The sequence below is a fragment of the Artemia sp. Qi Xiang Cuo genome, unplaced genomic scaffold (assembly GCF_049724085.1).
Source record: "Artemia sp. Qi Xiang Cuo unplaced genomic scaffold, ASM4972408v1 HiC_scaffold_32, whole genome shotgun sequence".
Taxonomy (NCBI): Eukaryota; Metazoa; Arthropoda; class Branchiopoda; order Anostraca; family Artemiidae; genus Artemia; species Artemia sp. Qi Xiang Cuo.
The window spans coordinates 7,552-15,095 of record NW_028297441.1 but is presented as its reverse complement, the minus strand read 5'-3'; positions in this window follow the sequence as shown (position 1 = coordinate 15,095).

Genomic DNA, 7,544 nt, shown 5'->3' with positions numbered 1-7,544 from the left:
AAAGCTATTGCCACAGCATACCAATACAATTCATACGAGGACTTGATGTTTTCAATAGTATTGAATCGAACTCGTGGCTGATTATTGATGATTTAACTGAATCCATTGAACAGTTCTCACAGGAAATGCTGCAATTGTTCACTGTCCGATCTCATCATGAACATATTTCCATAGCCCTAGTTTTTTACCCAATCTGATTCATCAGAGCAAATGTATGCGAACCCTTGCTTTGAATTGCGCTATCTATATTATCTATCGAGTCGTTCGTGATTCTAGCTCACTGATAACTCTCAATAAACAGATATGCCCTGGTGCCCCAAAATTTCTGTTGTCAGTGTACACTCAGGCGACTAGCAAGCCCTACGGTTACATTTTTCTGGATCTTAATCAGAGCACGCTCGAGGATCTACGTGTAGTCGCCGACATTTTTAACATAGAAATTACATCATATCTTCTTGTTAATAATAAAAAAGGATATTAGTTAAAATTGTGACATTGAACAAAATACGAGAACAACAGTATTTATTTTTTCTTTAGCCGCTTGAAAATCAGAATCTAAAACTAAAACTAAACTAAACAATACTAAAATCTAAAATAGAACTAAACACTAATCTAAAAATAAACTAAAACCAAACTAAGATAATAAATTAAAACTCTAACTAAAACTATTTAGCAAACTGTATCTAAACTAAAACTCTAATATAAACTAAACTAAAATTAAACTAAAAATCAAACTAAAAATCTAGACTAAAATAAAACTAAACTAACTAAAAATAAAATTGAAATAAATTATAATCTATAAAATACTAAAGTAGAACTAAATAAAAATAAACAATAAACTAAAAATAAACTAACCTATAAATAAATAATAATCTCTAAAATAATAAACTATAACTCTAACTAAAACTAAACACTAATCTAAAACTAAAATAAAAACAAATTAAATTACAAAAAAAAAACTCTAAATAAAACTATTTAGCAAACTTTAGCTAAACTAAAACTATAATATAAACTAAACTAAAAGTAAACTAAAACTAAAACTAAAAATCTAGACTAAACTAAAACTAAACTAACTAAAACTAAACTAGAAATAAATTATAATCTCTAAACTACTAAAGTATAACTCTAACAAAAACTAAACACTAATCTAAAACTAAACTAAAACTAAACTAAAACTCCAAACTAAAACTAAACACTAATCTATAACTAAAATTAAACCAAACTAAGCTACTAAATTAAAACTCTAACTAAAACTCATATTTAAAACGAAAACTATTAACTAAAAAAACTAAAAGTAAACTAAAAATCAAAATATAAATATAGACTAAACTAAACTAACTAAAAATAAAATAGAAATAAATTCTAATCTCTAAACTAATAAACTATAAATCTAACTAATACTAAACACTAATATAACACTAAACTAAACTTACTAAAACTATAAACTAAAACTAAAAACTAATATAAAACTAAACTAAGATATAACTCTAACTAAAACTAAACAATAATCTAAAACTAAACTAAACTATAACTCTAAACTAAAACTAAAAACTAATCTAAAACTAAACTAAAACCAAACTAAGCTACTAAATTAAAACTCTAACTAAAACTCTTTAGCAAACTAGCTAAACTAAAACTCTAATCTAAACTAAACTAAAAGTAAACTAAAACTAAAAATCTAGACTAAACTAAAACTAAACTAACTAAAACTCTAAACTAAAACTAAACACTAATCTAAAACTAAACTAAACTATACCTCTAACTAAAACTTAACACTAATCTAGAACTAAACTAAAACTCTAAACTAAAACTAAACACTAATCTAAAACTAAACTAAAACCAAACTAAGCTAATAAATTAAAACTCTAACTTAAACTCATATTTATAACTAAAACTCTTAACTAAAAAAACTAAAAGTAAACTAAAACTAAAAATCTAGACTAAACTAAAACTAAACTAAACTAACTAAAACTCTAAACTAAAACTAAACACTAATCTAAAACTAAAATAAAACAAAACTAAGCTAATAAATTAAAACTCTAACTAAAACTAAACACTAATCTAAAACTAAACTAAAACTAAAACTAAAAATCTAGACTAAACTAAAAATAAACTAAACTAAATAAAACTATAAAATAAAAACAAAAAATAATATAAAAATAAAATAAAAAAAAAATAATCTAATACATTAAAAGTCTAACTAAAACTAAACACTAATCTAAAACTAAACTAAAAATCTAGACTAAACTAAAACTAAACTAACTAAAACTAAACTAAAACTAAACTAAAACTCCAAACACTAATCTAAAACTAAAATTAAACCAAACTAAGCTACTAAATTAAAACGCTAACTAAAACTCATATGTAAAACAAAAACTCTTAACTAAAAAAACTAAAATTAAACTAAAACTCAAACTAAAAATCTAGACTAAACTGACTAAAACTAAACTATAAATAAATTATAATCTCTAAACTACTGAAGTATAACTAAAACTAAACACTCATCTAAAACTAAACTAAACTAATTAAAACTCTAACTAAAATTAAACACTAATCTAAAACTAAACTAAAATATAACTAAGTAAAACTAAACACTAATCTAAAACTAAACTAAACTAACTAAAACTATAAACTAAAACTAAACACTAATCTAAAACTAAACTAAAACCGAACTAAGCTACTAAATCAAAACTCTAACTAAACCTCTTTAGCAAACTGTAGCTAAACTAAAACTCTAATCTAAACTAAACTAAAAGTAAACTAAAACTAAAACTAAAAATCTAAACTAAAATTAAACTAAACTAACTAAAACTCTAAACTAAAACTAAACACTAAACTAAAAGTAAACTAAACTAACTAAAACTCTAAACTAAAACTAAACACTAATCTAAAACTAAACTAAAACTCAAAACTAAAACTAAAACTAAACACTAAACTAAAACCAAACTAAGCTACTAAATTAAAACTCTAACTAAAACTCTTTAGCAAACTGTAGCTAAACTAAAACTCTAATGTAAACTAAACTAAAAGTAAACTAAAACTAAAACTAAAAATATATAATAAACTAAAACTAAACTAACAAAATCTAAAATATAAATAAATTCTAATCTAAAACTAAAATGAACTAACTAAAACTCTAAACTAAAACTAAACACTAATCTAAAACTAAACTAAACTATAACTCTAACTAAAACTAAACACTAATCTAAAACTAAACTAAACTAACTAAAACTCTAAACTAAAACTAAACACTAATCTAAAACTAAACTAAAACCGAACTAAGCTACTAAATTAAAACTCTAACTAAATCTCTTTAGCAAACTGTAGCTAAACTAAAACTCTAATCTAAACTAAACTAAAAGTAAACTAAAACTAAAACTAAAAATCTAAACTAAAAGTAAACTAAACTAACTAAAACTCTAAACTAAAACTAAACTCTAATCTAAAACTAAACTAAACTATAACTCTAACTAAATGTCTAAGCTATGACTCTAAGGTAAAACATCAAACTCTAAACTAAAACTAAACACTAATCTAAAACTAAACTAAACTAACTAAAACTCTAAACTAAAACTAAACACTAATCTAAAACTAGACTAAACTATAACTCTAACTAAAACTAAACACTAATCTAAAACTAAACTATAACTCTAAACTAAAACTAAACACTAATCTAAAACTAAACTAAAACCGAAATAAGCTACTAAATTAAAACTCAAACTAAAACTCTTTAGCAAACTGTAGCTAAACTAAAACTCTAATCTAAAATAAAATAAAATTAAAATAAAAATAAAACTAAAAATATAGACTAAAATAAAACTAAAATAACTAAAAATATAAACTAAAACTAAACACTAATATAAAACTAAACTAAAACCAAACTAAGCTACTAAATTAAAAATCTAACTAAAAATCATATTTAAAATGAAAAATCTTAACTAAAAAAAACTAAAAGTAAACTAAAGATAAAACTAAAAATATATACTAAACTAAAAATAAACTAAACTAACTAAAACTATAAACTAAAACTAAACACTAATCTAAAACTAAACTAAAACCAAACTAAGCTACTAAATTAAAACTCTAACTAAAACTAAACACTAATCTAAAACTAAACTAAAAATCTAGACTAAACTAAAACTAAACTAACAAAAACTAAACTAAAACTAAACTAAAACTCAAAACTAAAACTAAACACTAATCTAAAACTAAAATTAAACCAAACTAAGCTACTAAATTAAAACTCTAACTAAAACTCATATGTAAAACGAAAAATCTTAACTAAAAAAACTAAAAGTAAACTAAAACTCAAACTAAAAATCTAGACTAAACTAAAACTAAACTAAATAAAAATAAAATAGAAATAAATTCTAATCTATAAACTACTAAAGTATAACTCTAACTAAAACTAAACACTAATCTAAAACTAAACTAAACTAACTAAAACTCTAAACTAAAACTAAACACTAATCTAAAACTAAACTAAACTATAACTAACTAAAACTAAATACTAATCTAAAACTAAACTAAACTAACTAAAACTCTAAACTAAAACTAAACACTAATCTAAAACTAAACTAAAACCGAACTAAGCTACTAAATTAAAACTCTAACTAAACCTCTTTAGCAAACTGTAGATAAACTAAAACTCTAATCAAAACTAAACTAAAATTAAACTAAAACTAAAACTAAAAATCTAAACTAAAAGTAAACTAAACTAACTAAAACTATAAACTAAAAATAAACACTAATCTAAAACTAAACTAAACTAACTAAAAATCTAAACTAAAACTAAACACTAATCTAAAACTAAACTAAAACTCTAAACTAAAACTAAACACTAATCTAAAAATAAACTAAAACCAAACTAAGCTACTAAATTAAAACTCTAACTAAAACTATTTAGCAAACTGTAGCTAAACTAAAACTCTAATCTAAACTAAACTAAAAGTAAACTAAAACTAAAACTAAAATCTAGACTAAACTAAAACTAAACTAACTAAAACTAAACTAGAAATAAATTCTAATCTAAAACTAAACTAAACTAACTAAAACTCTAAACTAAAACTAAACACTAATCTACAACTAAAATAAAATATAACTCTAACTAAAAATAAACACTAATCTAAAACTAAACTAAACTAAATAAAACTTTAAACTAAAACTAAACACTAATCTAAAACTAAACTAAAACCGAACTAAGCTAATAAATTAAAACTCTAACTAAAACTCTTTAGCAAACTGTAGCTAAACTAAAACTCTAATCTAAACTAAACTAAAAGTAAACTAAAACTAAAACTAAAAATCTAAACTAAAAGTAAACTAAACTAGATAAAACTCTAAACTAAAACTAAACACTAATCTGAAACTAAACTAAACTATAACTATAACTAAATTTCTAACCTATGACTATAATGTAAAACATCAAACTCTAAAATAAAACTACACACTAATCTAAAAATAAAATAAAACCAATATAAGCTAATAAATTAAAACTATAACTAAAACTCTTCAGAAAACTCTAGCTAAACTAAAACTATAATCTAAACTAAAATAAAATTAAACTAAAAATAAAAATAAAAATCTAGACTAAACTAAAACTAAACTAATTAAAACTCTAACTAAAATTAAACACTAATCTAAAACTAAACTAAAAATCTAGACTAAACTAAAACTAAACTAACTAAAACTAAACTAGAAATAAATTCTAATCCCTAAACTACTAAACTATAACCCTAACTAAAACTAAACACTAATCTAAAACTAAACTAAAACCAAACTAAGCTACTAAATTAAAACTCTAACTAAAACTCATATGTAAAACGAAAAACTCTTAAATAAAAAAAACTAAAATTAAAATAAAACTCAAACTAAAAATCTAGACTAAACTAAAACTAAACTAACTAAAACTAAACTAGAAATAAATTCTAATCTCTAAACTACTAAAGTATAACTCTAACTAAAACTAAACACTAATCTAAAACTAAAATAAACTAACTAAAACTCTAAACTAAAACTAAACAATAGTCTAAAACTAAAATAAACTATAACTAACTAAAACTAAACACTAATCTAAAACTAAACTAAACTAACTAAAACTAAACTAAAAATAAATTCTAATCTCTAAACTACTAAACTATAACTCTAACTAAAACTAAACACTAATCTAAAACTAAACTAAAACTAAACAAAATATAAATTATAACACTAAACTAAACATTAAACTAAAACTAAACTAAAATCTAAACTAAACCAAACTGAAACTAAACTAAATAAAGTTAATAAAAAAAAAACTTAAAATCGACTAAAAATCTAAACTAAATCGTTAATAAATTAATAACATAAAACACTAAACTAACCCAATCGGCACACTTGTTTTTATCAGATGGCCGCCCCCCCCCCTGAGGGAGGTAGTCGGAGAGGTAACCGGCCCTCGGCTTGGGTGTGAAGTGGGAGGTAAGCGACTCGCTGATTGGCGGTGAAGGAAACACGTGAGCTAAATGTTTCCGGGAAAATCATAACATTGCCTAGAGCAACAACAACAAATACTATTTCTGGACACCATGACATTCACGAACGATTACGCAATCAAGTTCTCGGAAATTCACTTCCCCCTCGAGTCCTAGATCAATAACATTGTTCCCGTTAGAATTCAATGCGCATATGCAACCTTCGTCCCGGAGCTATTACACATATAAACATCAAATAAATCGACTTTGGAAAAAGAGGTCATTGCTCGATTACGTAATCTTTCTCCCTAGGGACTCTATGACCATATTTGGACCATAAACCACGTGGTGATCGTGGGAGTTTTAAAAAAAGTGTCCGGATCGGGATTCGAAGGGGTGGTGTAATCGTCGGAGTCAATAAGGCCATTCTACTCCCTCCACCCCCTAAATTCACCATGCGGATTCAAAAATACCAATGGCACTTGCTTGCGAGTGGTGGAACACTCCGAAACTTGACATTTTATTATACTTTGGTGTTTCATGCAAGAAAATGCATGTTCCACAAAGTTTGAGGTACAGTTTTCCGCTCAAATAGAAATGTCTAGAAGCCATAGAATATTTTCATAACAAACTAACACGATTAGTTAGAAAAAATGGCAGAGTTAAAAAAATGGCAAAACTATATGAGTCTTGAACAGTCTTGGAAAGCATAAACAAAATCAAATTGAATATTAGATATATAATGATATTAATTGTTGAAAGATCCATCACTTCAAGATTTTGTTTCGCTGTAATTTTTATTTTCATTTTCAAAGCTGTAAGAACTGGAAAATAATAAATTTGTAATATACGAGTAATTCGTTTTCAGTGAAGCACCAATGACGCAGAAGGCTTTAGGTTTTTACAGTTTAAGAAGGGGGCAGTATCCAAAATTTGCTTGTAGTAAAACTATCTTTGTCTTGACCAATCTTGAAAAGAACTAACAAATTAAACTGAATATTTGATGCGTAATGATATTAATTGCTAAAAGCTCATCAGTTCAAAATTTTACTGTAATTTTATTATTTATTTTCAATATTTAGTACAAAAGAAAAC